The sequence below is a fragment of the Pan paniscus genome, chromosome 14 (genome assembly GCF_029289425.2).
Source record: "Pan paniscus chromosome 14, NHGRI_mPanPan1-v2.0_pri, whole genome shotgun sequence".
Taxonomy (NCBI): Eukaryota; Metazoa; Chordata; class Mammalia; order Primates; family Hominidae; genus Pan; species Pan paniscus.
This window is the reverse complement of record NC_073263.2, coordinates 111,308,357-111,324,752: the sequence shown is the minus strand read 5'-3', so window position 1 is coordinate 111,324,752 and position 16,396 is coordinate 111,308,357.

Genomic DNA, 16,396 nt, shown 5'->3' with positions numbered 1-16,396 from the left:
TTCTGACTGGCATGAGATGGGTTCTCATTGTGGTTTTGATTTGCATTTCTCTGATGACCCGTGATGATGAGCTTTTTTTCATGTTTTTTGGCCACATAAATATCTTCTTTTGAGAAGTGTCTGTTCATATCCTTTGCCCACTTTTTGATGGAGTTTTTTTTCTTATAAATTTGTTTAAGTTGCTTGTAAATTCTGGATATTAGACTTTCATCAGATGGGGAGATTATAAAATTTTTCTCCCATTCTGTAGATTGCCTGTTCACTCTTCTCTGAAGATAGTTTCTTTTGCTGTGCAGAAGCTCTTTAGTTTAATTAGATCCCATTTGGCAATTTTGGCTTTTGTTGCAATTGCTTTTGAGGTTTTTGTTATGAAGTCTTCGCCCATGCCTATGTCTTGAATGGTATGGCCTAGGTTTTCTTCCAGGGTTTTTATGGTTTTGGGTTTTACATTTAATCCTACTATTAAGAAACTCACTCAAAACCACACAATTACATGGAAATTGAACAATCAGCTCCTGAATGACTCCTGGGTAAATAATGAAATTATGCCAGAAATCAGGTTATTTGAAACCACCAAGAACAAAGACACAATGTACCAGAATCTCTGGGACATGGCTAAAGCAGTGTTAAGAGGGAAATTTGTAGCACTAGATGCTCACATCAGAAAGCTTGAAAGATCTCAAATTGACACCCTGACATCACAATTAAAAGAGCTAGAGAGGGAAGAACAAACTAATCCAAAAGCTAGCAGAAGACAAGAAATAACTAAGATCAAAGAAGAATTGGAGGAGATAGAGACACAAAAAACCCTCCAAAAAATTAATGAATCCAGGAGCTGTTTTTTTAAAAAAAAGTAACGAAATAAATAGACCACTAGCTAGACTAATAAAGAAGCAAAGAGAGAAAAATCAAATGGACACAATAAAATTTTTCAAGTATTTTCCCAAATATCAAATTTTTGAAAACCATTTGTTTACATTTATTGTAAGATTTATGCCTGTGGTCATATTTATTGTAAGATGTCTGCTTGTAGCACAAAATGCTAAGATAGCGCTTTTCCCTCTAAGATGCAAATTATATGTCAGAAACAATGAAATTGAATTAAAACATCTCCAGTGGTGCAATATTGCATTTGTGACACGGTGGCATAGCCACTGTTACTTCTAACTGTATTGTCATTCTAATGATTGTCAGCTCTGCTATTTTAAAAGATTCCATTGTAAAAAAAAAAAAACTTAGAAAACAATATTTTATAATTATTCAACACTGACTGCAAATGAAGTGCATTTAAAATTTTCCTAGGGATTTGAGTAAATTATTATTAAAGAATTAAAAGTAAAGGGAAATCTTAATCCTGGTCTTTGAAGTTCATTTGAAATTTAATTGAACATTAGGCCACCAACAATCTTGGCTCAGGACCATTTAATAACGAGAAACTCAACCTTGTATTAGGAGCAAGAGCAGCATAATTCATCAAAAACTACACACCATTTACATTGCTTTCCATGGAGATTTCTTGGGGAAAGTGTAGAACACACAGTTTTAAGTAATTTATGAGCTCTTTAGAAGTGTTATAGCAATTGAGTTTTGGCAATAATGAAGATGTTTGTCGACAAGTAGACTTAATTTTTTTTTAACTTAGGCCATGATTATACCTCATCTCCTACCACAGAAACTCAGGCTGAAATTAACAAAGTCATGAAGGAAGGCGGTTGAAAAAATTCAGTAATGCTGATTAACAGAAACATCTTAAAGTGTTTAAATCAGTATAAAACAATAATACTGCCCTATATCCAAACAATGTCAATTTGTAAAATTGCATTGCTATTCTGAAAAATCTCATCTGATTCATATAAACCCTATTACTAAATTTTCAATGTAATAATTAATTTTCAGACTTGAAAAAGTGTAACTCTTACAAAAACCCTCTGAAATGCTTATAATAAAAAGTATGACCATGATTTTTTCAAGTTTTGATCTGAAAATGGACATAACCCTGACCTCCTACGGACTTTCCATGGTAAGGATACTGATGATCTCCACCTTCTCCCCTCTTTTGAGAGGCCCAGTAAGTCACAAGGAAAGAGGGACTCTGCAACCCGGATGCTGCTTTTCCTGTAACAACCGTGTCCTGGAGCTCATCATTCCATCTCTCTGGACTTCAGGTTTCAAACCTGTGATTCTGAAATGTCACGTAGAATTATGGTTTTCAAGCTTTAAACATATGAGGACCAATTTCCTAACAAAACTATATTGACCACATATAATAAGATTTATCTTCATTCTCCATTGATTAAAAATATAGATACATATACACACATATTAATATGTATACATATATAAATAAATCAGGACTTCTATTAAGTGAATGTGCACCTAAAATCTCAAAATTATAAAATATACTAGCATATAAAATGGAATTTATTCAGTCTATAAAATCATAAGAGCTATGACTTACTGGGGACTTATCTTGTGGTAAGCATTGTGCTAATTATCCACTTGCCATTATAAGTGTAAGTATATGTTATTAGTGTAGTTATTTTATAAATGAAGAAACTGAGGCCTGGAGGGATTAACTTGCTTGAGGTCACAGAGCTAGAAAGATGTGAGTACACTGAACCCTTGCAAACTACCCTAGCCTCCAATTTTCCCACATTCGCAGGCCACCTGTTGAACACTGCTGAGCTGACTAGTCTAAGCTTCATCATTCTGTTAGAATGTTTGGCTGCAGGTGAATTCTCTGCACCAATCACCACAACATCAGATGAAAAGGCTATACCCAGTTTTATTTATTCCACAAACATTTATTTACTTAGGTACACAGGTAGATTCTGGATATATGCAAGACCTAAGTAAATAATTTATTAACAGTAAAGGTAAAACTGCCTTGGTTAATAAAGTGCTTCTCCTTTGGTTTGGAATGACTTGTAGAATGATCCAGATAAGAAATGTAGGAGGTGAGGGAGAGGGTTCCAAGATGGCTGAATAGGAAGAGCTCCAGGCTACAGCTCCCAGTGTGAGCAATGCAGAAGACAGGTGAATTCTGCATTTCCAACTGAGGTACCAGGTTCATCTCACTGGGGCTTGTTGGACAGTGGGTGCAGCCCACAGAGTGTGAGCTGAAGCAGGGTGGGGCATTGCCTCACCTGGGAAGCTCAAGAGGTCAGGAAATTCCCTTTCCTAGCCAAGGGAAGCTGTGACAGACAGTACCTGGAAAATCAGGACACTCCCACCTTAATACTGTGCTTTTCCAACGGTCTTAGCAAATGGCACACCGGGACATTATATCCCATGACTGGCTTGGAAGGTCCCACACCCACGGAGCCTTGCTCACTGCTAGCACAGCAGTCCGAGATTGAACTGCAAAGCAGCAGCGAGGCTGGGGGAGGGGAATCCACCATTGCTGAGGCTTGAGTAGGTAAACAAAGCAGCCAGGAAGCTCAAACTGGGTGGAGCTCACCGCAGCTCAAGGAGGCCTGCCTGCCTCTGTAGACTCCACCTCTGGGGGCAGGGCATAGCTGAATAAAAGGCAGCAGAAACTTCTGCAGACTTAAACATCCCTGTCTGACAGTTTTGAAGAGAGTAGTGGTTCTCCAATCACGGAGTTTGAGATCTGAGAATGGGCAGACTGCCTCCTCAAGTGGGTCCCTCACCCCCGAGTAGCCTAACTGGGAGACACCTCCCAGTAGGGGCCAACTGACATCTCATACAGCTGGGTGCCCCTCTGAGACGAAGCTTCCAGAGGAAGGATCAGGCAGCACATTTGCTGTTCTGCAATATTTGCTGTTCTGCAGCCTCCGCTGGTGATACCCAGGCAAACAGGGTCTGGAGTGGACCTCCAGATAACTCCAACAGACCTGCAGCTGAGGGTCCTAACTGTTAGAAGGAAAACTAACAAACATAAAGGACATCCACACCAAAACCCCATCTCTAGGTCACCATCATCAAAGACCAAAGGTAGATAAAACCACAAAGATGGGGAGAAAATACAGCAGAAAAGCTGAAAATTCGAAAAATCAGAGTGCCCATTCTCCTACAAAGGAACACAGCTCCTCGCCAGCAATGGAACAAAGCTGGACAGAGAATGACTTTGACGAGTTGACAGAAGTAGGCCTCAGAAGATCAGTAATAACAAACTTCTCTGAGCTAAAGGAGGATGTTTGAACCCATCGCAAAGAAGCTAAAAACCTTGAAAAAAGATTAGACGAATGGCTAACTAGAATAAACAGCATAGAGAAGACCTTAAATGACCTGATAGAGCTGAAAACTATGGCATGAGAACTATGTGATGCATGCACAAGCTTCGGTAGCCAATTTGATCAAGGGGAAGAAACGGTATCAGTGATGGAAGATCAAATGAATGAAATGAAGCGAGAAGAGAAGTTTAGAGAAAAAAGAGTAAGAAGAAATGAACAAAGCCTCCAGGAAATATGGGACTATGTGAAAAGACCAAATCTACATCTGATTGGTGTACCTGAAAGTGATGGGGAGAACGGAATCAAGTTGGAAAACACTCTTCAGGATATTATCCAGGAGAACTTCCCCAACCTAGAAAGGCAGGCCAATATTCAAATTCAGGAAATATAGAGAACACCAAAAAGATACTCCTCGAGAAGAGCAACTCCAAGACACATAATTGTCAGAGTCTCCAAAGTTGAAATGGAGGAAAAAATGTTAAGGGCAGCTAGAGAGAAAGGTCGGGTTACCCACAAAGGGAAGCCCATCAGACTAACGGCGGATCTCTTGGCAGAAACTCTACAAGCCAGAAGAGAGTAGGGGCCAATATTCAACATTCTTAAAGAAAAGAATGTTTCGGGCTGGGCGTGGCGGATCACGCCCATAGTGCCAGGACTTTGGGAGGCCGAGGGGAGGGGATCACAAGGTCAGGAGATCAAGACCATCCTGGCCAACATGGTGAAACCCCGTCTCTACTAAAAATACAAAAAATTAGCCAGGCATGGTGGCGGACACCTGTAATCCCAGCTACTTGGGAGGCTGAGGCAGGAGAATGGCATGAACCCGGGAGGCAGAGGTTACAGTGAGCCGAGATCGCGCCACTGCACTCCAGCCTGGGCAACAGAGGAAGACTCCATCTCCAAAAAAAAGAAGAAAAAAAGAAAAGAATTTTCAACACAGAATTTCATATCCAGTCAAACTAAGCTTCATAAGTGAAGGAGAAATAAAATCCTTTACAGACAAGCGAATGCTGAGAGATTTTGTCACCACCATGCCTGCCTTACAAGAGCTCCCAAAGGAAGCACCAAACATGGAAAGGAACAACTGGTACCAGCCACTGCAAAAACATGCCAAATTGTAAAGAACATCGATGCTAGGAAGAAACTGCACAAACTAACGAGCAAAATAACCAGCTAACATCATAATGACAGGATCAAATTCACACATAACAATATTAACCTTAAATGTAAATGGGCTAAGAGCTCCAATTAAAAGACACAGACTGGCAAATTGGATAAAGAGTCAAGACCCATCAGTGCGCCGTATTCAGGAGACCCATCTCACATGCAGAGACACACATAGGCTCAAAATAAAGGGATGGAGGAAGATCTACCAAGCAAATGGAAAACAAAAAAAAGCAGGGGTTGCAATCCTAGTCTCTCATAAAACAGACTTTAAACCAAACAAGATCAAAAGACACAAAGAAGGCCATCACATAATAGTAAAGGGATGAATTCAGCAAGAAGAGCTAAATATGCTAAATATATATGCACCCAATACAGGAGCACCCAGATTCATAAAGCAAGTCCTTAGAGACCTACAAAGAGACTAAGACTGCCACACAATAATAATGGGAGACTTAACACCCCACTGTCACCATTAGACAGATGAATGAGATAAAAAGTTAACAAGGATATCCAGGACCTGTACTCAGCTCTGTACCAAGCAGACCTAATAGATATCTACAGAACTCTCCACCCCAAATCAACAGAATATACATTCTTCTCAGCACCACATTGCACTTATTCCAAAATTGACCACATTTGGATTAGAACTTAGGATTAATCAATTTAGATCAATCCTAATCTAATTAATCACATTAGAATTTAGGATTAAGAAACTCACTCAAAACCGGACAACTACATGGAAACTGAACCACCTGCTTCTGAGTGACTACTGGGTACATAACGAAATGAAGGCAGAAATAAAGATGTTCTTTGAAACCAATGAGAACAAAGACACAACATACCAGAATCTCTGGGACACATTTAAAGCAGTGTGTAGAGGGAAATTTATAGCACTAAATGCCCACAAGAGAAAGCAGGAAAGATCTAAAATTGACACCCTAACATCACAATTAAAAGAACTAGAGAAGCAAGAGCAAACACATTCAAAAGCTAGCAGAAGGCAAGAAATAACTAAGATCAGAGCAGAACTGAAGGAGATAGAGACACAAAAAACCCTTCAAAAAATGAATAAATCCAGGAGCTGTTTTTTTTTTTTTAAAGATCAACAAAATTGAGAGGCCGCTAGCAAGACTAGTGAAGAAGAAAAGAGAGAAGAATCAAATAGAGGTAATAAAAAATGATAAAGGGGATATCACCACTGATCCCAGAAATACAAACTACCATCAGAGAATACTATAAACACCTCTATGCAAACAAACTAGAAAATCTAGAAGAAATGGATAAATTCCTGAACACACACACCCTCCAAGACTAAACCAGGAAGAAGTTGAATCCCTAAATAGACCAATCACAGGCTCTGAAATTGAGGCAATAATTAATAGCCTACCAACCAGAAAAAGTCCAGGACCAGACGGATTCACAGCCGAATTCTACCAGAGGTACAAAGAGGGGCTGGTATCATTCCTTCTGAAACTATTCCAATCAATAGAAAAAGAAGGAATCCTCCCCAACTCATTTTATGAGGCCAGTATCATCCTGATACCAAAGCCTGGCAAAGACACAACAAAAAAGGAGAATTTTAGGCCAATATCCCTGATGAACATCAATACAAAAATCCTCAATAAAATACTGGCAAACCGAATCCAGCAGCACATCAAAAAGCTTATCCACCATGATCAAGTTGCCTTCATCCCTGGGATGCAAGGCTGCTTCAACATACGCAAATCAATAAACGTAATCCAGCATATAAACAGAACCAAAGACAAAAACCACACGATTATCTCAATAGATGTAGAAAAGTCCTTTGACAAAATTCAACAGCCCTTCATGCTAAAAACTCTCAATAAACTAGGTATTGATGGGATGTATCTCAAAATAATAACAGCTATTTATGACAAACCCACAGCCAATATCATACTTAATGGGCAATAATTGGAAGCATTCCCTTTGAAAACTGGCACAAGACAGGTATGCCCTGTCTCACCACTCCTATTCAACATAGTGTTGGAAGTTCTGGCCAGGGCAATAAGGCAGGAGAAAGAAATAAAGGGTATTCAATTAGGAAAAGAGGAAGTCAAATTGTCACTGTTTGCACATGACATGATTGTATATTTAGAAAACCCCATTGTCTCAGCCCAAAATCTCCTTAAGCTGATAAGCAACTTCAGCAAAGTCTCAGGATAAAAAATCAATGTGCAAAAATTGCAAGCATTCCTATACACTAATAACAGACAAACAGGGAGCCAAATCATGAGTGAACTCCCATTCACAATTGCTACAAAGAGAATAAAATACCTAGCAATCCAACTTACAAGGGATGTGAAGGACCTCTTCAAGGAGAACTACAAACCACTGCTCAACGAAATAAAAAAGGACACAAACAAATGGAAGAACATTCCATGCTCATGCATAGGAAGAATCAGTACTGTGAAAACGGCCATAATGCCCAAGGTAATTTATAGATTCAATGCCATCCCCATCAACATACTAATGACTTTCTTCACAGAATTGGAAAAAACTACTTTAAAGTTCATATGGAACCAAAAAAGAGCCCACATTGCTAAGACAATCCTAAGCCAAAAGAACAAAGCTGTAGGCATCACGCTACCTGACTTCAAACTATACTACAAGGCTACAGTAACCAAAACAGCATGGTACTGGTAACAAAACAGAGATATAGACCAATGGAACAGAACAGAACCCTCAGAATTAATACCACACATCTACAACCATCTGATCTTTGACAAACCTGACAAAAACAAGCAATGGGGAAAGGATTCCCTATTTAATAAATGGTGCTGGGAAAACTGGCTAGCCATATGCAGAAAGCTGGAACTGGATCCCTTCCTTACATCTTATACAAAAATTAATTCACGGTGGATTAAAGACTTAGACGTTAGACCTAAAACCATAAAAACCCTAGAAGAAAACCTAGGCAATTCCATTCAGGACATAGGCATGGGCAAGGACTTCATGACTAAAACACCGAAAGCTATAGCAACAAAAACCCAAATTGACAAACGGGATCTAATTAAACTAAAGAGCTTCTGCACAGCAAAAGAAACTACCATCAGAGTGAACAGGCAACCCACAGAATGGGAGAAAATTTTTGCAATCTACCCATCTGACAAAGGGCTAATATCCAGAATCTACAAAGAACTTAACAAATTTACAAGAAATAAACAAACAATCCCATCAAAAAGTGGGCAAAGGATATGAATGGACACTTCTCAAAAGAAGACATTTATGCAGCCAACAGACACATGAAAAAATGCTCATCATCACTGGCCATCAGAGAAATGCAAATCAAAACCACAATGAGATACCATCTCACACCAGTTAGAATGGTGATCATTAAACAGTCAGGAAACAACAGGTGCTGGAGAGGATGTGGAGAAATAGGAATGCTTTTATACTGTTGGTGGGACTGTAAACTAGTTCAACCATTGTGGAAGACAGTGTGGTGATTCCTCAAGGATCTAGAACTAGAAATACCATTTGGCCCAGCCATCCCATTGCTGAGTATATACCCAAAGGATTATAAATCATGCTGCTATAAAGACACATGCACACATATGTTTATTGTGGCACTATGCGCAATAGCAAAGACTTGGAACCAACCCAAACGTCCATCAGTGATAGACTGGATTAAGAAAATGTGGCACATATACACTATGGAATACTATGCAGCCATAAAAAAGGATGAGTTAATGTGTTTTGCAGGGACATGGATAAAGCTGGAAACCATCATTCTGAGCAAACTATCACAAGGACAGAAAACCAAACACAGCATGTTCTCAATCATAGGCAGGAATTGAACAATGAGAACACTCGGACACAGGGTGGGGAACATCACACACCAGGACCTGTGTGGGGTGGGGGAAGTGGGGAGGGATGACATTAGGAGAAATACCTAATGTAAAAGACGAGTTAATGGGTGCAGCATACCAATGTGGCACATCTATACATATGTAACAAACCTGCACGTTGTGCACATGTACCCTAGAACTTAAAGTATAATAATAGTAATAAAAGAAACGTAGGAGGCAAGATGTTTTTAGAGAAGCTGGCTTCAAATGAGTAAATAAATGAGGACTCTGAACTTCCTTTGCTGGACACTACTGTATTATTCATCAAATCATGTGAAATGCCTAAATTTAAGGAGCTTCCCAAGGTAAACAATGGCTGAGTCTCCCAACAGGCCATAATACTCAACGAGCAATTCCTTGCTTAGATTTTAAGGTATGTCTACATTGTCCATCAACATTTCTGTGAAAATACTGTTCTATAATTTAGCAGCTCTGATATAATTTTAAATGTCTCTGCTGGAAAAAATAAAAATCTCATTTTTTATTGTGAGCATTGGCAAAGATAGAATGCTGCTCCTAAATTTGAAGCAAACAGAAACCAGCCTCACTCAGATGCTTTGTGTATAAATGTGGCTCTCTCTTCCATTCAAATCAGCCTCCTTTAGCGGGTTTGGATTTGATTGGTCCTGCCTGTGATTCAAGAGGACAGTTTTAATCCAGGACTCCAGGATTACGGGTGGAGGGAACCCAACATCTACAAAATAAGTGAGTCAAATATACATGTTTGATCTAATTGTTATTTTAGGTGACATTTTATCTAATAAGACAATGTCCTTCTAAAGTCACACTCTATAACCTCTCCATTAATATAGTTTTCTAGGCTGAAAGTTACATTCATGCACACATTATCGTCACCATGACTAATGTTAAATTATAATGCTTTAATATATTTATATCAATCCTGTTGTTACATTTACTTGCATATGGAATGCTGTTTAAAAGAAATTGTCATTCCTATTTTTAAACCATATCCCTTATTTATTCAATTGAATACATTTACTTCAAATAGTCCACAAGAGACACAATTTCCCTACAAGATTCCACTTCCTCTGGCAATACTTTAATGTGATATAATTTTGCAGATGCTAAATGTTCTTCTTTTTCCAAGTTTTATCTCTTATTTGAAATTTGACCAACGAGTATTTACTGACACTGTGTATAATTTAACAAGCTGCAGAAATCTTCCAAACAATGTTTTTAATAACAGAAATATTGTCTCAATGATACTTAGCTTGAAAAATAAACAAATGCTTCAAGAAAGTATCTCGAGAAGCATAAATATTTGATGCACACTTAGAAAGTACCAAGAGAATGGCATGCTATCTTAATTACATTAATTGAATTAAAAAAAGAAAACCCTCAAAAGAACATTATGTACTTTAAAAACTTTTCAATACTACCATATTTTTCCTACAATTTTAATTAATAAAATCTACCAACGCTTTTACTTTTGACAAGAATAACGTATTCCAGCTCGACTTCTCAACATTTGTTTTATATTATTTTCCTGACTAAAGTATTTAGTTGCTATACCTAATCTGTGGCTCGTAACATAATTTTGAACAAAAACACAGATAGGAGTTTTTTCAGGGGGACATGTCCTTGAAAATATTTGGAAGATTCTAAAACAGTGTTTGGAAGGGGTTGTTACAGGCATTGATAAAGTTATTAGAGACCCACTATGTTCCAGCCAATTAGGGTATCAGTGAACATGAACCAAGTGGAGCTAATATTCCAGCAGTGGGAAACACACTGCCCACAGTGGCAATAACAAACATTCTATACTGCAAGTTAAAGGGTGACTGATGTTACGAAAAACAAAGGGAAGCAAGTCAGCAGACATGTGATCAGAGCCTTGAAGGAGACAGGAGGGAGGAGCATGCTCCAGGCAAAATCGTCCAGGCAAAGCCGTGACCCCAGAGAGAAGTGCACCTGGAGTGGCAGGAAGAGCAGATGCAGGGAGGGGCAGGGAGCTCGGAGAGGAGGGGAGAGAAGGGGATCAGCATAGGCACTGCAGTTCCTGGTAGGCTGTTGGAAAGCACTTGGCTTCCTTCCTTAGGATGAGGTAGGGATGTGGGTATCTAGGAGAAAACGTTCTATACAGAGGAAAGCAAAAGGCACAAGCCTGCCTGCGGTGAGCTGAACTGTGTCTCCCGCAAAGGCATGTTCAAGCCCTAATCTCCATTACCTGTGAATGTGACCTTATTTGAAATAGAATCTTTGCAGATGTAATTCAGCTAAGAGGAGGTCACCAGGGTGGGGCCTAATCCAATATGACTAATCCCTTCAAAAGGAAGAGAGAGAGACACATAGGATGGACACTGTGGGAAGATGGAGGCCAAGGATGGAGGACTGCATCTTCAGCCGAGGATTGAAGGCTGCCAGCAGAAGCTGGAGGAGGCAAGGAGGGGTCCTCCCCTGGAGCCTTCGAGGGAGCATGGCCCTGCCAACATCTGGATTTCAGACCTTCAGCCTCCGGAACAGTGACAGAATCAATGTCTGTTGTGTTAAGCCCTGGGAAGCTCACCCATCAGCTGAGAGTGAGGGTGGGGGAGGAGGTGACCGAGATGTGAGGAGCGGGGAGTAGGTGTGAGGACAATCACTGGATCATGGAAGTGTTGAACCGCTGCTTAGCCATCCTGAGTGAATGTGACGTGGGTGTCCATTTGTTTCAAGGAAGACCAGTCAGCATGGTGTGTGTGCTCTAGTGGCCCCCAGCTGGACGGGTGCAGTTTAACTACAGCATTTAAGCTGTAGGTGAGTGAGGGGCAAGGCAGTGGAGGGTATTTGCAAGGAAGTGGAAATAGTAAGTAGATTGCAGAATGAAAGCTGGATGTAGAGGCAGGCACTGAGACACGCTTGAGGGAGGAAGGGAGGACAAACCAGGAAAAAGCCAGAGAAGCAATGAGTGTGGGTCCCAGTCAAGGTTTAGTTTTCATCTTCCAATTCCTGGCACAGTACGTCACATATTTCTCTCCAATAAATTGGCTAATTAAAATAATACAGCCCCAAAGCTCTGCTTCTAAGCCAAGTAATTTGCTTAGAAAATTAAGGCTCTGGGTTTAAATGTTATAGAAGAATGGAATTTTTTAGAACAGGAAGAAGACTTAGCAAGCGCCCGGCCAGACACTCCCATGTTTTTAGAGGAGGAAATACTTAAGGTAAGTGCTCTGCCCGTAATTACATAGCTATTAAATCATGGAAGCAGAAACAGGATTCAGGTTGTTGGTTGCTGTCTCGTGTTGCCGCCACATCATGGTGTTGTCTGGTTTTAGAACGTTTATGACCTCAGTTCTCCTACAAGGACACATTCTGCTGAAGGTTAATGGGGCCAGCGACCCAACCCAAGTAGGGGTGTGAGACGTGCATGGAGAAGGAACCACATGTCTTAGGTTTTCAGGGCTTACGGTTATAGCAAATTGTTTATTCAACCAAAACTCAAGCAAAATAATAGAACAATTCTGGAGTGTGTATACTGAAGTTTCAGCACATTCTCATCTATATCTTCTGCATTTCATTCCATAGTCTTTTATTTAATCTTCTGTCTGTGTTCACCCATGCGTATGCTTCTTGCTCCTCTAAGTATTTAAGCATCCCCTGAGAGGACCTTACCACTACACAGGGAGGACTGTGCAGTGTTCACCACCACCAGCCAGACTAGAACGCTTGAAGAATGGCTATCAGTGTGTGAACATGTCTGTGTACAAGTTTGGAAGGAAATACAGAGTTCTTCTACCCTAGAACCACCTCTGATCATCTACAACTTGCTTGATGTAAACATCAATCAACTTAAACATGACGGAAACAACTTTGGAATGCAGTTCTTTTAACATGTCACCAATATGTCTATTAATGATTATTTAGGACAGTTTGTTTTACAGAGCACATTTTAAGCATCTGGAAATATTAGAATAAAAAGTAACTATATTATTATATCTATGTTCTATTTAAATGTACTTGTCTTTCTTACTAAATTACACCATAAAAAGAAGAAAAACCTACATTTTTAAATGTCTTTTAGCAATTTGGCAAAGACAGAGTTACTAGGCCTAGGCGGTGGCGGGGAGAAGGATGGGTGTGGTGAGAAGAAATTGCATTCCCATGCAGTAATTTGCATTCAAATGTATGCCAGATGCTTGGTGATAACGTATGACAATGCATTCCCTTGGTTGTCAGACACCGAAAGAGAAAATATTAGTCATATATGGGAAAATCTGCACTACTGGCCATATCGAACGTACAATTTTGTTTCAGTAAGCTGTTTTGGAGTGATTTAGACAGTTCCAACATGGCTGGGCTTGCTGTTGGCCTCCAATACACTCTTTTTTCAGCAATTTATCTATCTTTAAAATGTGAATATAAGCTTAATACTTTCATTTCCCCTCCACTTTGACTGCTGCAGCTGTAGACACCAAGAGACAGAGGCTAAAGAGGAGGTGGGACCTTATCTCTGTGCCATGGAAGATGGTGGCAAGATGGGAGCTGCCACCTGGCAGTACTTCCGCTCCTCTGAAGCGGAGCCCGGAGCTAGGCATGCTCTGCTCTCCCACATCTGGCCCTGGTGGCACCTCTGCTTGTGTCTCACCCTCCAGTTCATTCATCAGGTCTCCTCGCAGGACATAAATGTGATTTTATTGACCTGATACTTCTCTTTCCAACGGAGCATGTTTCCCTGTCATCCCACATGACTCTGGCTGAGCGACTCCTCTCTGGGACCCCCCCGCCACCAGTGTCCAGCCCCGGAAGGAGGTGTGCGACTGAGCCTGGTAAATCATGTACCCCATTAACCCTCCCCAGGATGGGCTCAAAGGGTGGAGACAAGCCCAGGCAGGACCAGTCAGGTGAGACTCCATCTGTGAAAGCCGGCATGCAGGTGCTGAAAGAAGAGGCTGCTTCTCCCTTGGGACTACTCACAGCAGGAATGAGTTTAGTGTGGCCAGCAGCTGTCTTTCCACCACATGGGACAGTCCTTTTGTGGCAGGAGACAACAGGAAAAGTGAAACAGAAATAAGTTGAGAAATGAAGGAGAGAGAGAGAGAGTTCTGTTACACCATTATTTAAGCTCCAGATCCAAATGTTTGTGAAGCCCACCCAGCTGCTGACTTTGTGCTCAGGACACAAGATCCTCTTTTTTGGACTGAGCTGCGTTAGTTGACAGAATAGACCATGGTCAGCAGACACCACTGCCTTCAAACCTTGTCTGCTTCTTGTCCTTTCTCTGTCTCCTGAAGATACCTTAAGCCGTTCCCATAACATTTCTGGTCATTTTTGATTATTGGAGCACTCACAACCTCAGACATTAAAAATCCCACTCCAATCTAAATTAAAACATTGTTATTTTTTCTTGTTCAAAAGAGCTCTTCTTCCTAGTTCAGGAATTCCCTGGAACTCCAGGCACCAGCCAGGAGAGAGGGGCTGGATCTGTCCTCCAGCTTTCGGAGCTCCAGCCGAGCAGGGAGGAATGTCTGACTTGGACATGCTTTTCTAATTTGGCTGCGTGTTCCTTTGGTTCGGCAAATATCTAGATGCTGGATACTTCTCTCTGTACCTCTGGATCTCTCAGGAGCCCCTTCCTCAGCAGGAGTCCACACTTCATTTTCCCTGTGGCCTTCCTAGGAGCAGCCTTGGAGCCAGGCTCCATCCCCTTTCATGGCATCCACCTGGTTATTGGGGAAACTCTGTGTCCCTCCTTCCCCACCTCCACCCCCTTTCATGGCATCCACCTGGTTATTGGGGAAACTCTGTGTCCCTCCTTCCCCACCTCCACCCCCAATTCAGGAATAGCAAGTCTCTCTCCCTGACACCTTGTCTTTTTGTCCTGTCTCTAAGGGCTGCTCCAGCTTTTCTGCTTTTCTACTTTGCTGGGTAAGAGTCAGTCAATGGTCTCTTTGTTCAAATGTGCCCACCAATTCCAGGTGATACCCCCATCCCTTCACCCTTCCACCCCTCCCTACCATCTTCCATGAGCTCCTGGCCATGCACTGCTTAATCCAATGCAGGTCTGCTGAGATCCACAGCTCAGGAAATCTCCTCTTGGAAGTACATCCTATGTTGCTTGATGATTCTCAAAGACATGCATTCTTGACTTGAGAGAGGGAGTGCCATAAACTCCTAACTCTCCAAACTATACCAGTTACTCCCTTTAAGGAAAGTTTCCACAATAACCAATCTCCTTTAATTCCTCTTCTTTTTTTATATTGACTGGTGGTGAGTAATGGGCAAAGGATCTTAGAAATGGTTTTGGCCACTCTTTGCAAATCCTGTGGTTTTTCCCATTAGGGGAGAGGGCGATCCTGCCCCACTGTCCCCAGCCTCCAAGCCTCCACTGAATCTCTGAGGCACCAGGGAAGCTCAATTTAATACTGCATTACAATGATTTCAGCTGAGGTTGTATCTGTTGCAAACAAAGGAGTTCAGACATGTGACCTCCTGTTTCTCATTCATTCCGGAGGCCTTTGGGTCCATTTCTATAGATACTTTTTTCTCCCTGGAAGGCCCCTGTAAATGCCAGGTTTATTACTGCTATGTTTTGATTCCCTGCCATTCACTTGGCATCCCCCAGGAATTCCCTTCTGCATATGCAGAAGTCCTGAATATTCTCTTCCCCTGCTCCTTGGCAACAAGTGTGTGCATGAGTAAACAAGTCCACACAGGAATCAATATGCTGCCTTCTCCTGATGGACGCAGGCCAGTAATTTTCCATGTGAAAGTTCATGACCAATTTTCAGCTTTGCTAATAATCAAACCACTTTCCCTACCCACACAGACAAGTGTGCATCTGTCTCTACAAACACATATGCAGCATAAAGAGGTGAACCACATTAAACAACAATCAAAAAGATGGTGGGAACCCTCAAAGAACAACGAAGGAGAAGAAAATAGGAGCATTCTTTGAGAAAAGACAATAAAACACAGACACTACAGTAAACAAATGTAGAGCTCAGTGAATTGTTATAAAGCCAATGCTTTTGCAACAGCTACTAGGTCAGTGTATTCAACGGTACAAGCTGCCCAGAAGCCTCTCTCTGTGTCCATATCCCAACCACATGCTCTTCTCTCCCTCCAAAGTAACCACTACCCTCTTTTATATGAATCACTTTCTTGCCTTTTTTATTGTTGCACTTAGACTTGACATGTTTTTAAAGCTACACCCACTCTATTCCA